Genomic DNA, 17,361 nt, shown 5'->3' with positions numbered 1-17,361 from the left:
TCAAAGTTCTGGCATGCTTGAAATAACATGTGATAGATGTGGGTGAAACTTAAAATCATGTGGTCTATGTATGTGGCCTGTGTTGTGGCTCAGCTAGATAAGCTACCACTTGTGCTGCCTTTATCTCATTAGGGAGTGTCTTTTTGGGGTGCCAGCATTCAAGACCCAGCTGTTCTGCCTTCCATCTAGCTTCCTGCTAACGTGCCTGTGGCCATCAAGGAGAGAGGCGCCTTTCTCTGAAGGGAGGAAGGAACCTCCACTGTGATACAGCCTTGACTAAACAAGTTCAGAGTTGGTGAACTCAAGGGGCTTCCATAGCCTAGACAGCTCATAGCAAGAGTCTCGGGTGATTGCTGACATCATAAATAAGAGTGCCAATTGTTAAATCAACAATGGGAGTCACTGGGTACATACTCCCCATGTAGGATCTCTGTCCTTAATGTGTTTTACTATGAAACTTAAAAACAACACTACTAGTCGAACAATACCCTATACCTTGTGCGGTTGTGTGAGGGCAGCCTGTTGAAATCCTTGCTTAGTATATACTAAGTTGATCTTCAGTATATGAAGGTAATTGAAAATGAAACTCGATGAAGGGCGGGATGGGAGAGGGAGTAGGAGAGGGGAGGGCCACGGGAGGGAGGGAGGTTGGGGGGGGAAGCCACAACAATACAAAAGTTGCACTTTGTAAATTCACATTTATTAAATAAAAAAATAACTATATAACAAACAAAAAAAGAATGTAATACTTTACTCATTTAGTATTTTTTATGTTCTACTTAAAACTATTGGTTGAACTCTGTAATTAATACACAATTACTCTTAGGTGTTTAATTAATGCTATAACTAGTACTCAAATAGTATTTTACACTTTGTGTTTCTGTGTGGGTGCAAACTGTTGAAATCTTTACTGAATATATGCTAAATTGATCTTCTGTATATAAAGATAATTGAAAATGAATCTTTTTTTTAACTTTTATTAATCAATATAAATTTCCAAAGTACAGCTTATGGATTACAATGGCTTCCCCCATAACGTCCCGCCCACCTAAAACCCTCCCCTTTCCCAGTCCCTCTCCCCTTCCATTCACATCAAGATTCATTTTCGATTCTCTTTATATACAGAAGATCAGTTTAGCATACATTAAGTAAAGATTTCAACAGTTTGCTGCCACACAGAACATAAAGTGAAAAATACTGTTTGAGTACTAGTTATAGCATTAAATCTCAATGTACAGCACACTAAGGACAAAGATTCTACATGAGGAGTAAATGCACAGTGACTCCTGTTGTTGACTTAACAAATTGACACTCTTGTTTATGGCCTCAGTAATCACCCTAGGCTCTTGTCATGAGCTGCCAAGGCTATGGAAGCCCCCTGAGTTCACTAACTCTGATCATATTTAGACAAGGCCATGGTCAAAGTGGAAGTTCTCTCCTCCCTTCAGAGAAAGGTACCTCCTTCTTTGATGACCCGTTCTTTCCACTGGGATCTCACTCGCAGTGATCTTTCATTTAGGTTTTTTTTTTTTTTTCCCCAGAGTGTATTGGCTTTCCATGCCTGAAATACTCTCATGGGCTTTTCAGCCAGATCCGCATGCTTTAATGGCTGATTCTGAGGCCAGAGTGCTGTTTAGGACATCTGCCATTCTATGGATCTGCTGTGTATCTCACTTCCCATGTTGGATCATTCTCTCCCTTTTTTATTCTATCAGCTAGTATTTGCAGACACTATTCTTGTTTATGTGATCCCTTTGGTTCTTTTTTTTTGACAGGCAGAGTGGACAGTGAGAGAGAGAGACAGAGAGAAAGGTCTTCCTTTTGCTGTTGGTTCACCCTCCAATAGTCGCCGCGGCTGGCGCGCTGCGGCCGGCGCACCGCGCTGATCCGATGGCAGGAGCCAGGAGCCAGGAGCCAGGTGCTTTTCCTGGTCTCCCATGGGGTGCAAGGCCCAAGCACCTGGGCCATCCTCCACTGCACTCCCTGGCCACAGCAGAGAGTTGGCCTGGAAGAGAGGCAACCGGGACAGAATCCGGCGCCCCGACCAGGACTAGAACCCGGTGTGCCGGCGCCGCTAGGTGGAGGATTAGCCTAGTGAGCCACGGCGCCGGCCGGATCCCTTTGGTTCTTAGTCCTATCATTATGATCAATTGTGAACAGAAATTGATCACTGGGATTAGTGAGATGGCATTGGTACATGCAACCTCGATGGGATTGAATTTGAATCCCCTGGTATGTTTCTAACTCTACCATTTGAGATAAGTCAGCTTGATCATGTTCCTAATTGCACATCTCTTCCCTCTCTTATTCCCACTCTTATATTTAACAGTGATCACTTTTCAGTTAAGTTTCAACACTTAAGAAGAATTGTGTATTGATTATAGTATTCAACCAAAAGTGTTAAGTAGAACAAACAAAAAAAATACTAAGAGGGATAACATATTAAGTTGCTCATCATCAGTCAGGGTGAGGGCTGATCAAGTCACCGTTTCTCCTAGTGTTCATTTCACTTTAACAGGTTTCCTTTTTGGTGCTCAGTTAGTTGTCACCTATCAATTAGAACAGTGGTATTTGTCCCTTTGGGATTGGCTTATTTCACTCAGCATAATGTTTTCCAAATTCCTAACAGGGATCACTTTTCAGTTAAAATTTAAACACCTAAGAATAATTGTGTGTTAATTACAGAGTTCAACCAGTGGTACTAGAAAATGAATCTTGATGTGAATGGGAGGGGAGAGGGAGTGGGAGAGGGGAGTGTTGTGGGTGGGAGGGAAGTTACGGGGAGGGGGGAAGCTATTGTAATCCATAAGCTGTACTTTGGAAATTTATGTTCATTAAATAAAATAAAAAAAAAGTGCCTGTGAAGGCAGCAGATGACCCAAGTGCTTGTTGGGAGGCTCTTTATTATTGATTCAATCTCAGCTTTGATTAATGATCTATTCAGGTTTTCTTTGTGCCTGAATTTTGATAAATTACATGTATCCAGAAATCTATCCATTTCTTCAAGATTTTCCTATTTTTGGCATATAGCTTGTTGTAATAATTTCTAATGATTCATTGTATTTCTGTGGTTTCAGTTTTGACATCTCATTTTTTCATATCTGATTTTGTTAATTTGGGTCTCATTCTCCCCCTTTTTTTGGTTAGTTGGGCCAGTGGTTTATCAGTTACATTTATTTTTTTTAAAAAAAGCAGCTCTTCATTCCTTGATCTTTTTTAAAAAATATTTATTTATTTGAAAGGCAGAGAGAGAGAGAGAGAGAGAGAATCTATCTACTTGTTCACGTCCCTGATGGCCACAGCAGCCAGTGCTGGGTGAGGGCTGAAGCCAGGAGCTCTATTCTGGTCTCCCATGTGGATGACAGGGGCCCAAGTACTTGGGCCATCTTCCACTGATTTTTCCAAGCCATTTGCAGGGAACTGGATCAGAAATGGAGCAGCCACAACTTGAAACAGCACTTAACATTTGATGCCCACATTGCAGACAGTGGCTTTATCTGCTATGCCACAATGATGGAACCTGATCTTTTAATCATTCCATATTAACTTTGTTTGTGTCTTTTAACAGTTTTGATTTGAAAATCTCTTGTGTCTGATGTGAGTATAGCTACTGCTACTCACTGATTTCCATTTGCATGGAATATCTTTTTCCATCCTTTTCACTTTAAGTTTGTGGGTATATTTGTTGTGTGTTTCTTATAGGCAGCATATATATAAGTGTTGTGTTTTTTATCATTCAGGCAATCTGTATCATTTAATTGGAGAATTTAAGCTATTTGCATTCAAGGTTATTATTGAAAAGTTATGACTTTAGTCGTGCCATTTTTCCATGTTATTCCTTTTGCTTGTCTTGAATTTTCTTTGTTCTTTTACTTGGAGGTTTTCATTTTTTAAAAAAATATTTACTTATTTATTTTAAAGGTAGAGTCACAAAGAGAGAAAAGGAGAGACACACACGCACAGACAGAGAGAGAGAGAGAGAGACCTTCCATTCACTGGTTTACTCCCCAAATGGTTGCAACAGCCAGAGCTGTGCCATGCTGAAGCTAAGAGCCAAGAGCTTTGATTAGGTCTCCCACATGGATGGCAGGGGCCCAAGCACTTGAACCATCTTCCACTGTTTTCCCAGGCGCATTACCAGAGAGCTGAATCAGAAATGAAGCAGCTGGGACTTGAACCAGCACCTATATGGAATGCTGGTGCTGCAGGCTGCAACTTTAACCTACTGAGCCATTGTGGAGGTTTTCTGCCTTCACATTCTTTCCTGATGCTGATTATCTTTCTCCTTCTGTATGTACAGTTAAGTATCATTTGTAAGGCTGGCCAAGTAGAGATGGGTCCTTTCAATTCTGCTTCTTCTGGAAGATCTTTATTTCAACTTCATTTACAAATGAGAGCTTCACTGTCTAAAGTATTCTGGGTTGGCAGTTTTTTTTTTCTTTTTAGAGCTTGGATGTATCTCACCATTCTCTACTGGCCTGTAGTGTTTGTTTTAATAAGTCTGCTGTAATTTGATTGGGGATCCTTTTAAAGTGAACTGTCATTTCTCTCTCATAAACTTTAGAATATTCTCCTTATGTCTAATTTGAAAGTTTGACTATAATGTGTCTTGGTGAGGATCTTCTCTGATTTCTAGTCATGCTTCTGCAAAGTGTCTGGCATATAACAAATCTTCCCAGGCAGACGAATCAATTAATTCACAGGCTTTTATCGGGGTTCCGCTCCCTGGCAAGGTTCCCCTGTCCCAACAGAGCAGGGGCCTGGGAAGTCGCGCGTCAGAGATTGGGAGGGCTCCTTTAATAGATTTAGGGCGTGGGGGTTAAAGGTTGAGGTGGGTCTGATCCTCATTGGTTGATCTTTAGGCACCCATGGGGACCTTGACAAGGACTTTTCTTCCCAAGAAGTACAGGTAGGGACTTCTCCATTCCTGGAAGTATAGGCCTTCCTTCCATGTGGATCCCAGAGCTACCAGCTTCCTTGGGATTCTGTTCACTTCTGTTATTTGGGTGTTCGTATTGTTCTCCAAGTTGGGGAAATTTTCTACTGTTATTTCATTAATAGTTTTATAAGCCATTATTTTTTTTTTCTATTCCTTCAGGAACTCCTTAGACTCACATATTTGTTCTTTTGATGGTATCCAATTGATCCTGAGCACTGGTTTCATTCTAATGTTTTCTCCTCCTCTCCTCTCCCTGCTTCTTTTGTTTTGACTGAGCTTTTTCAAAACACCTGTCTTCTTGACCAATTTTCTTTCTTCTGCATCATCAAATCCATTGTTAAGGCTTTCCACTCTATTTTTATTTGAATATTTGAATATTTATTGAATATTTCATTTCTAATATTTCTGTTTGGTTCTTTTTCAGTATCTCTATTTCTGCTGAATTGCTCATCCATGTCATGTACTGATTTGGTAATTTTATTTAACTGCTTCTAAGTATTTTTAAGTAACCTTACAATCATACTTTTGAATTCTTTCTAGGCCTTTTGTCAGTGTCCTTTTCTTCATAGTCTAATATTAATGCATTATTGAGTTCCTTTTGGAGAGCTATATCACTTCTCTTGTTTGTGTTTCTATGTTGATTTTTGCACATGTGGGAGATCTCTTGTTTTGGTCACTTCTGGAGGATCTTTTTTTTTTTTTTTTAAATTAAAGGCTTTATTCCTAGAGATATGCCTCTGGGGCTCTGAGGAATGTCTAAGGATTACATTTGAGTTCCAGGGTGTGTGCTAGGTGGGGCCATGAAGCTCAGGTGCCATTTGTGGGGGAGGGAGCAAGAGTTCAGAGTAACACCCAAGATGGGAATTGTGGAGCACCTCTGCATATCAGTAGAGAGAGGGGATGTTTTAGCTGACTGTTGTGTTTTCGAAATCTCAGCTAATTTCTGTGCCAGTGTAAACTAGATGATTCACTGCTTATGTAGAGCTCTTGGTGCAAATATGTATACTGTTCAGGCCACCATCACACTCTGTAGTGTGTCCCCCAACCACACTGTGAGATCCATTCCCAGTGTTCAGGAAGTTCAGAGTCTCCATTTCAGCTTGGGTGGGAGCATGGGAGCCCAGCAGTAGCCTGTGAGTTAAATGTTTAGAGGAGAAGAGGCAATGAGAAAGAGTATGTCTGTCAATTCCAATGGGTCTTTCCTTCTTGTTTCCTGAGTACTAGAGGTTACCCCAGCTGCCTGCCCCCACTAACTTTGCAGCACAGAGCACTGTGTGGGCCTGGGCTCTGGAGTTGCTGTTTTCTTGCTGAGTCCAACTGGACCCATGGGGCTCAGTCAGCCCCAGTAGAATACAGGAATGTCTCTGGGCCCCAAGGAGCACTCTTTTTTTTTTTTTTTAAAGATTTATTTATCTATTTGAAAGTCAGAGTTACACAGAAAGGGGAGAGGCAGAGAGAGACAAAGAGTTCTTCCATCCGATGGTTCGCTCCCCAATTGGCTACAAGGGCCAGAGCTGCACCAATCCGAAGCCATGGGCCAGGAGCTTCCTCCGGGTCTCCCACATAGGTGCAGGGGCCCAAAGACTTGGGCCATCCTCCACTGTTCTCCCAGGACATAGCAGAAAAGCTGGATTGGAAGTGGAACAGTTGAATCTAGAACCCGTGCCCACATGGGATGCCGGAGCTTCAGGCCAGGGCGTCAACCCACTGGGCCACAGCGCCGGCCCCACAAGGAGGACTCTTGATTGAGTTGCTGGTCTATGACAGCAGGATCCCTCTCTGGGGTGGTCACCTAGGTGAGAAGTGTGTGCAGATGAGCTCCACCTATGCTTTCCTGTTCACCCTCTCTCCTACAACAGTGAATCCTGGCCCTGGGGCCTCAGATACCACCTCATTCCTCTTTCTCCTCTCTCTAAGCTGCAATGCCTGATATCAGTGTCCCACTGTGCTCCTGTTTCTCTTCCACTGCATCTTGTGCTCTTCCTCAGGCACTGACCTGAAGACGTAGCTGCTTTGTGGTACCTTAGTAGAGGAGGAAGCAAACACTGGATTTTTCTATTTGCTCTCTTGAATCTTCTGTCTGGATTTGGAAATTTCAGTAGCCTATTCTTACTCATCTTTACTGATATAATGAAGGATGATTAACCTTACTCCAGGGATTGGTTTTGGATCCTTGATCAAATATAAGTTGGCTGAAGATGTTTGGAATGATTTCTGGTGTTTCTATTCTGTTCCATTGCTCTATCTATCTGTTTCTGTACCAGTACCATGCTGTTTTGATAACAACTGCGCTGTAGTATGTCCTGAAATCTGGTATTGTGATGCCTCTGACTTTGTTTTTGTTGTACAAGATTGTTTTAGCTATTCTAGATCTCTTGTGTCTCCATACGAATTTCAGCATCACTAGCAAATCAAAACCACAATGAGGTTTCACCTCACCCCACTTAGAATGGCTCACATTCAGAAATTTACCAACAATAGATACCGGCGAGGATGTGGGGGAAAAGGGACACTAACCCACTGCTAGTGGGAATGCAAAATGGTTAAGCCACTATGGAAGTCAGTCTGGAGATTCCTCAGAAACCTGAATATAACACTACCACAAGAACCAGCCATCCCACTCCTTGGAATTTACCCAAAGGAAATTAAATTGGCAAACAAAAAAGCTGTTTGCACATTAATGTTTATTGCAGCTCAATTCACAATAGCTAAGACCTGGAACCAACTCAAATGCCCATCAACAGTAGACTGGATAAAGAAATTATGGGACATGTACTCTATAGAATACTATACAGGAGTCAAAAACAATGAAATCTGGTCATTTACAACAAGATGGAGGAATCTGGAAAACATTATGCTGAGTGAATTAAGCCAGTCCCAAAGGGACAAATATCATATGTTCTCCCTGATTGGCGACAACTAACTGAGCACCAAAGGGGAAACCTGTTGAAGTAAAAAGGACACTATGAGAAACAGTGACTTGATCAGCTCTTGTCCTGACTGTTGATGTACAATGTAATACTTTATCCCTTTTAGTATTTTTTTTGTTCTAGTACTATTGGTTGAACTCTGTAATTAACACACAATTATTCTTAGGTGTTTAAATTTAACTGAAAAGTGATCGCTGTTAAATATAAGAGTGGGAATAAGAGAGGGAGGAGATATATAATTTGGGACATGGTCAATCAGACTTGCCCCAAATGGTAGAGTTAGAAATGTGCCAGGGGATTCTAATTCAATCCCATCAAGGTGGCAGGTACGGATGCCATCTCACTAGTCCAAGTGATCAATTTCTGTTCACAATTGATCATAATGATAGGACTAAGAATCAAAGGGATCACACAAAGAAGACTAGTGTCTGTAAATACTAGCTGATAGAATAAAAAAGGGAGCGAATGATCCATCATGGGAAGTGGATACACAACAGACTCATAGAATGGCAGATGTCCTAAGTAGCACTCTGGCCTCAGAATCAGCCCTTAAGGCATTTGGATCTGGCTGAAGAACCCATCAGAGCATTATGGGCATGGAAAGCCAAGACACTCTGGCAAAAACAAAACAAAACAAAACAAAAACAACAACAAAAAAAAACACCACCTAAATGAAAGATCTCTCGAGTGAGATCCCAGTGGAAAGAACAGGTCATCAAAGAAGGAGGTACCCTTCTCTGAAGGGAGAAGAGAACTTCCACTTTGACTATGAGCTTGTCTAAATATAATCAGCCAGTAAACTCAAAAGGCCTCCATAGGCTTGGCAACTCATGACAAGAGCCTAGGGTGATTACTGATGCCATAAACAAGAATGTCAATTTGTTAAGTCAACAACAGGAGTCACTGTGTACTTACTTTTCATGTGGGATCTGTCCTTAATGTGTTGTCCAATGTGAAGTAATACTATAACTAGTACTGTATCAGTATTTTACACTTTGTGTTTCTGTGTGGGTGCGAACTGATGAAATCTTTACTTAATATATACTGAATCGATCTTCTGTATATAAAAATAATTGAAAATGAATCTTGATGTGAATGGAATGGGAGAGGGAGCAGGAGATGGGAGGGGTGCGAGTAGGAGGGAAGTTATGGGGGGAAAGCCATTGTAATCCATAAACTGTACTTTGATCGGTGACAACTGACTGAACACCAAAAAGGAAACCTGTTGAAGTGAAATCGACACTATGAGAAACAGTGACTTGATCAGCATAGCCCTGACTGTTAATGAACAACTTAATACATTATCCCTCTTAGTAGTTTTTTTTGTCTGTTCTACTTAATATGACTGGTTTAATTCTGTAATTAATACACAGTTATTCTTAAGTGTTGAAATTTAACTGGAATGTGATCCCTGTTAAACATAAGAGTGGGAATAAGAGAGGGAAGAGATGTACAATTTGGGACATGCTCAAGCTGACTTGCCCCAAATGGTAGAGTTAGAAACATACCAGGGGACTCCAATTTAATCCCATCAAGGTGGCATGTACCAATGCCATCTCACTATTCCAAGTGATCAATTTCAGTTCACAATTGATCATAATGAAAGGACTAAGAGTCAAAGGGAGCACATAAACAATTCTAGTACCTGCTAATACTAACTGATAGAATAAATAAAAGGGAGAGTGATCCAACATGGGAAGCGAGATACTCAGCAGACTCATAGAATGGCGGATGTCCTACACAGCACTCTGGCCTCAGAATCAGCCCTAAAGTTATTCAGAGCTGGCTGAAAAGCCCATGAGAGTATTTCAGGCATGGAAAGCCAAGACACTCTGGCAAAAAAAAAAAAAACAAAAAAACCATAAATGAAAGATCTCTGTGAGTGAGATCCCAGTGGAAAGAAGAGGTCTTCAAAGAAGGAGGTACCTATCTCTGAAGGGAGGAGAGAACCTGCACTTTGACTATGACCTTGTCTAAACAAGATAAGAGTTGGAGAACTCAAGGGTCTTCCATTGCCTTGGAAACTCATGACTGGTGCATAGGGAGATTACTGATGCCATAAACAGAAGTGTCAATTTGTAAAGTCAACAACAGGAATCACTGTGCACTTACTCCTCATGTAGGATCTTTGTCCTTAGTGTGCTGTACATTGAGATTTAATGCTATAACTAGTACTCAAACAGTATTTTTCACTTTATGTTTTGTGTGGGAGCAAACTGTTGAAATCTTTACTTAATGTATGCTAAACTGATCTTCTGTATATAAAGAGAATCGAAAATGAATCTTGATGTGAATGGAAGGGGAGAGGGAGTGGGAAAGGGGAGGGTTTTAGGTGGGAGGGATGTTATGGGGGGGAAACCATTGTAATCCATAAGCCGTACTTTGGAAATTTATATTCATTAAATAAAAATTAAAAAAAAGAAATTTATATTTACTAAATAAAAGTTAAAAAAAAAGAAATAAATAGTCTCAACAAATTTCAAAACAAGAGGTGCCATATGGAAGATTTACTCTTGTTTTGTTTATTTTAAATATTTATTTTACTTATTTGAAAAACAGAGTGATGGAGAGAGGGAAACACCGACAAATCTTTCATCTACTGGCTCATTCCCCTAATGGCTGCAACTGGGACAGGCCGAAGTCAGGAGCCTGAAAATCCATCCAGATCTCCCAAGTGGGTGTCAGGGGTCCAAGTACTTGAGCCTCTTCTGATATTTTGCCATGCACATTATGTGGGAATTTAAATTCTGAAATGGCATGTCTGTACTGTAGGTGGAAGCTTAACCTAATGTGCTATACCACCAGTCCCTTCCTGCATTTTAAAACAACTTAATTAGAAATCAAGAATCAAAGTAAGATAGATTTAAACAGACATGTGTAAAGAAACAAAAAAATACATTTTTAAAGATTTATTTATTTATTTGAAAGGCTGAGTTATAGAGAGACAATGGCAGAGAAAAAGCAAGTGAGCTTCACCCCAGTTAAGATGACTATTATAAAAAAAAAAAAAACATAAAAATATCAATAGGATTAGAGGAAAGAAAATCTTTTACACTCTTGTTAGGAATATAAATTTATACAGAACTCTGGAGAACTGTATGTATCTATCATGTGATCCGTTGAACCAATTTATGGGTATATATTGAAAGAAAATTAAATCAGCATATAAAAGATATATATGTATGTTTATAACTTCACTATTCACAGTAGCTAAGATGTGAACTCAGACTTGATGTCCATCATGAGATGAATTGATAAAGAAAATGTGGTATATATACACAATAGAATATTATTCAGTAATAAAAAAGGACAGTGTATCATTTGTAGTGAAATAGATGGGTCTGGAGGACATTATATTAAGTGTAATCATTCCCAGATAGATATGACATGTTCTCTATCATGTATTAAACCTTAGAAATGATAAGTTGATCTGAATGTACAATAGTAGAGACTGGGAAGGGTCATAGAAACAGAGAGGGTGGAGGGAGGTACTAAATGGGTACTAATAGGTACTAAAATACAGTAGAAGCATTTTTAATTGTACTGTAGAAGATAGAAGGAATAAGTTCTGATGTTCTACAGCACAGTAGAATGAGTATAATTCACAATACTCTGTTATGTTATATATTTCAGGATCAAATGGAAGAGAGGAACTTGAAGGCTCCAAACATAAAGTAATGATAAAGATATGTAAATATTCATTACCCTGATTTGATCGGAACATATTATACATGTACTGAAATACCGCATTGTATGCCAGAAATATGACAGTACTTTAGTCAGTGTGTGGGAAAATGGAATTAAAAGGTGTTAATTCTGGTGTGAAAAATTTTGGAATTCATGTGTAATTTTTATAATATGAATTTTTATAAACTTATTAAAGAGCTCACATACATATAATTATTATGTGTTAATTAAAGATTTGAGAAGGATATTTAAGGAGATAGAAATGCTAATTTCCCAGATCCAACTATTATGTACTTTATATATATATTGAAGTATCATAGTGTACCCCACAATAATGTAGTATAAAAAAGAAAAAATAAAGTATAACTTTAACATATAATTTAATTCTCACATATTTGTTACCCAGGTGGAAACCAAGATATTCTATTTTTTAATTTTTTTTTCTTTCTTTGACAGAGTTAGTGAGAGATAGAGAGAAAGGTCTTCCTTCCACTGGTTCACCCCCAAATGGCCGCCACCGCCGGAGCTGCTCCGATCCGAAGCCAGGAGCCCGGTGCTTCCTCCTGGTCTCCCATGCAGGTGCAGGACCCAAGCACTTGGGCCATCCTTCACCGCCTTCCCAGGCCACAGCAGAGAGCTGGACTGGAAGAGGAGCAACTGGGACTAGAACCCAGAGCCCATATGGGATGTTGGCGCCGCAGGTGGAGGATTAACCAAGTGAACCACAGCGCTGGTCCCTATTTTTTAAAATTTTTAAGAGAACAGATTTCATGTATTTCACAGGTGCAGTTCTAAGAAGACAATCCTGCTTCCCTCCCTCTCTCCTCCTTTCCTTCCCTTCTCCTTTTTTCTTTTATTTTTGTAAAGATGTATTTTTAATCTACTCTATAATCACAGAATTAATTCACCACTAACCATAATACTCAACAAGTAAGACATAGGAAGACCACAATTCCACAGGAATATAAATGAGGGCTAAAAAGAACAATTAGAAGATGTCTGTTTCATTCCTGTACATTGTTTTGTATTCTATATTAACTGCCACATGTCAGAAAAAAAAAAAAAAACAGAAGATAGTTGTCATTTTGTGACTGGCTTATTTCATCAAGCATAATGGAGAAAGAACAATATTATAAAATAATTATTTGATTATATTCAGAACAGAGTTTTCTGCTTTGTTGTGTAGGAGTTCTGTTACAATTAACATAAGAATTTGCAGGGCCTGTGTTGTGGTGCAGCAGATTAAGCCACCACCTGTGAAACTGTCATCCCACGCGGATGCCAGTTCAAGTACTGGCTTCCCCCTACTAATGCCGTTGGGGAAAGCAGCAGAGGATGGTCCAAGTGCTTGGCATCCTGCCACTCACATGGGAGGCCCAGAGGATGACTGTAGCTTTGGTTTGGCCCAGCCCTGACCATCGCAGCCATTTGGAGAGTGAACCATCAGGTCAAAAATATTTTCTCTCTCTCTCTCTCTCTTTTTCTCTCTCTGAAATTTTGCCTTTCAAAGAAATAAACTCTTGGGGCAGGCAATGTACTACTGCAGTAAGCCATCACTTTGGATGTCAGCAGTCTAATATGAGCACTGGTTCAAGTCCCATCTGGTCTACTTCTGCTGCCTGGGAGAGCAGCAGAGGATGGCCTAAGTCCTCAGGCCCCTGCACCCACTTGGGAGACTGGGAAGAAGCTCCTGGCTTCCCAACTGTTGTGGCTATTTGTGGAGTGAACCAGCAGATGGAAGTCACCCTACCCCCATCTCCCACCATCCCCTCCCCTGTAACTCTTATTCAAATAGATAAATAAATCTTTAAAAAGAACAAGAAGTCTTTAAATATAAAAGAATTTGCCTTTAAAAAAAAAGATTTGTTTATTTATTTGAAAGTCAGAGTTACACAGAGAGAGAAGGAGAGGCAGAGAGAGAGAGAGAGAGAGAGAGAGAGAGAGGTGTCTTCCATCTGCTGGTTCACTCCCCAATTGGCCGCAACAGCCAGAGAGGAGCCTTTCTGAAGCCAGGAGCCAGGAGCTTCTTCCAGGTCTCCCATGTGGGTGCAGGGGCCCAAGGACTTGGGCCATCTTCCACTGCTTTCCCAGGCCATAGCAGAGAGCTGGATCGGAAGTAGAGCAGCCGGGATGTGAAGCAGCACCCGTATGGGATGCCGGCACTGCAGATCATGGCTTTACCTTCTAAGCCACAGCTCTGGCCCCAAGAATTTACCTTTCTAGTAATTATACCACTCATTTCTGTTTTCTGAATTGCTGAATTTGTTAAAACACTTTCAGATTGTACGGTACCAAAGTTGAAACTTTTTGTTTGAGGCAGGTGAAATTTATTATTGGGGTCTCTACCTATTTTCTCTCTCCTGCATTGTCCAAATCTATATGAATTATTATTATTATTTCTAATCACAAAATAGTGACAGCAAATAAGATTTGAAAACATGAACAAATTAAATGTAATTACATTACTTTTACATATTGAGTTGGAGAGATATTTTCTGTTTTTAATTAAATATATATTTGTTTTATTTTTGTATATTATATTGTTGAAATCCTAGTGGTTTTAAGATTATAATTGCAAAAATTTCTTTCAAATACAAAACTTCTTTTGTTAACCAATAGTTTACTTTGAAATTGCAGTTTATTTAGGGTGCACAAAAAGGATAATATATTACAATGATATTAAATTTTTATCTAAAAATTAATGACATTTTAATGGAGAGTAACATCAATTATACCTATAGAAAATAAAATCACATTGTTTATATGCATTTATTTTAAAATATATTTTTCACAAGTTTTACATTCTGTGTTCTCTCAGTAAAGGATCACAATTTAGAATTTATAGTAGAGAAATTAATGTAAATGTTTTCAATTTTTGCATATACACGCACACAACGTGCCATTTTGATTATTATTTACAAATATTGTGTGTATTTGCATGTGATCAACTGCGGTTAGAGACTATGTGCTGGTTAAGAGCTTATCTGTAAGCATTCACACTGTAACATTATTCTGTATGTAAAATCATACTATCACAAGCAAGATGAATAAAGAAATCCACTTTAAAATTCTGGAGATAGAAAGTGGGATTTTTTGTTCTCCCTTGACAAACACATCCATCCTGTCTGACATTCCTTCACTTCCTTCAGTGTCTGTAGGGTAGGAGTACAGTAAGTTCAGGCATCAACCTTGGATGGGAGACCACAGATTATTATCAGTTTTGATGTAATAGTACAGGCGCATGGATGAGAGAGATAAGGGATGTTTTGTGGTACCAAAAACCATTATCTGCATATTTTAACCACATGTACCTATTTTCAGATATTTTTTTCTTGATGGATATTCAGTTCTCCTTATAGTTTTTCTTTACTGTTTCATTTGTCTTGACTGTGAAGATCAGATAAATCTGTCAAGGTAGAAGCTCGTTTTATGTTGCATGTTGTGTCTGATATATGCTTGCTTTTGTGATCACTATGATAATTATTATTACCACCATATAATTTTTATGCTAGATCTTCCTTGCTCTGTAAAACTAACTATTTTATGCCAGTTCTGCCGAGGAAGTTGCATTACAACCTGCAGAACACACATGAATAATAGAATTGCAGGCTTATACTTTGAAAATAGATAGTTTATGTACAGTGAAGAAATGGTTTTAGCACAGAGGAGCCATGAGTTTTAAGGATGCCGAGCTGTTCACGGGAGGTAGAGAAATTCATCTCTTTCTATTCTCTCCTGATCTGTGGTTGTTAACTTTAAGAATTTCTTATAATGAAAGCTCTATATCTTTTCCTTAAAGTGATAATTTATGTAATTAGCTCCTCTACTATCATATGACTGCAATATATTTAGTCCAGTAGATCAGTTCTATTAAAATAACATTGACTGAATACTCTCTTGTGTCATGAGCCAAAGGTGTGTGCTCTGTCCTGGAAATATTCCAGTGAATGAGCTGGCATCCAGGCCCTTGAAAATTCTAATAATTTTAAACACTGAGTACCAACAATTCTTGTATATGATGTGATAATTCTATTTAAGAAGGAAAATCTCTAAATGTCATATGGTTTAATACAAATAGGTATTCATTGATATTTGTGGTAGCACTGGCTGTCTTCAGACTTGATGAGCTACTTTTCACTAAAGTGTTAGACTGGACTCAGATCAGACTCAATTAGCCCAGTGAGAGACTTGGTGATGCAAAAGCAAAGAGGTTTATTGTTCTAGCCCGGGCTAGAGGCTAGAGTCCACGCCTCCAACCATCCCAGCGGTTTTCTGATGGGGACCCCTCCTGTTTTCTTTGCGGGTTTTATATAGGGTTTTCAGAGACATTCTATACATTATAGCATCAGTCAGCAAATCATCTCATTTCGTGGGAAATTCAAAGAACATCTCTTAAAATTGATTAGTACATCCAGTGGTGGGAGTGGACATAGTAAAGGATGGCTTTTGGAGTTGATGCCTTTTTTTTTTTTTTCGATCTTTTGGCTTAGGGTTCAGGGCCCAGTCAGGCCTGAGTTACAAGATGGGGGCCTATTTAGAATCAGCCCTTAAGGCATTTGGATCTGGCTAAAAAGTCCATGAGAGTTTCTCAGGCATGGAAAGCCAAGACACTGTGGCAAAAAGAATGACCTAAATGAAAGATCTCTGTGAGTGAGATCCCAGCAGAAAGAACGGGCCATCAAAGAAGGAGGTACCTTTCTCTGAAGGGAGGAGAGAACTTCCACTTTGAATATGGCCTTGTCTAAATAAGATCAGAGTTTGTGAACTCAAGAGGCTTCCATAGCCTTGGCAGCTCATGACAAGAGCCTCGGGTGATTACTGACATCATAAATAAGAGTGTCAATTGTAAATTAACAATGAGAGTCACTGTGCACCTACTCCTCATGTAGAACCTCTGTTCTTCATGTGTTGTACTATGCGAATTAATGGTAAAACTACTACTCAAATAGTACTCTATACTTTGTATATCTGTGTGGGTGTAAACTGTTGAAATCTTTACTTAGTATACACTAAATTGATCTTCTGTATATAAAGATAATTGAAAATGAATCTTGATGAAGAGTGGGGTGAGAGAGGTAGCAGGAGATGGGGTGTTTGTGGGTGGGAGGGAGGTTATGGGGGGAAAAGCGCTATAATCCAAGTTGTACTTTGGAAATTTATATTTATTAAATAAAAGTTGAAAAGAAAATAAAATAAGATGGGGGCCTAGTCTAAAATAGGTTCACCTTGATCCAGGCTCAGGTTCTCCAAAAGGTTTTTTATTAAAGAGGGAGATTATTTCACAAAAAGGTAGAGGAAGGGTGTATTCCCCCCCTTTCATCTTACTGATCTTTGAAAACAGGATGTTTCCATTTTTAAAAAAGTCAACTTACAGTTACACCAATGTCTCATTTTGTATCATTGAATGTTTTGTTTTAGTTTGGTAAATTTTAAAAAATTTCAGCTGCAAAGTTGTTATGCATGGGGCACGATGGACTATAAGTGTCTTGAGTTATGCATACCTGTACCAGCTGTAAACTTTGATTGTCCTTTGTGGGGTGATAGCTTCAGTGGATATAAAATAAATTGGTCTAAAGGGCAAAGAAAAAGTCTGACCTTGGACTTTAGATACCTGTTCTCTGGCCTTTGATCTCTGGGTCTTATGTCAGCAGCCCCCCGGGTTTCTCAGGCCTTTGAGAAATTGAATCATACTGCTGGCTTCCCTGATTCTCTGGCTTGCAGACAACAGATGGTGGGAATTCTCAGCTGCCATAATTGCATGAGTCAATTCCCATAATAAATCTTCATTTATATTATATATATTTT

The 17,361-nt window shown here is 39.3% G+C and overlaps 1 long non-coding RNA gene across 1 annotated transcript in view; it reads left to right on the top strand.

The window, feature by feature from the left end:
• Nucleotides 1–260: 260 nt before the first annotated feature.
• LOC138849745 (uncharacterized) overlaps nt 261–17,361 on the top strand; it is a 37,932-nt gene continuing 20,831 nt past the window's right edge. The window contains exon 1 of the long non-coding RNA XR_011388874.1: nt 261–570. This is a non-coding gene — a long non-coding RNA (uncharacterized lncRNA). The remainder of the gene's footprint in view (nt 571–17,361) is intronic.

This window comes from Oryctolagus cuniculus, chromosome 5 (genome assembly GCF_964237555.1).
Source record: "Oryctolagus cuniculus chromosome 5, mOryCun1.1, whole genome shotgun sequence".
Taxonomy (NCBI): Eukaryota; Metazoa; Chordata; class Mammalia; order Lagomorpha; family Leporidae; genus Oryctolagus; species Oryctolagus cuniculus.
This window is presented reverse-complemented; position numbering and strand designations above follow the sequence as displayed.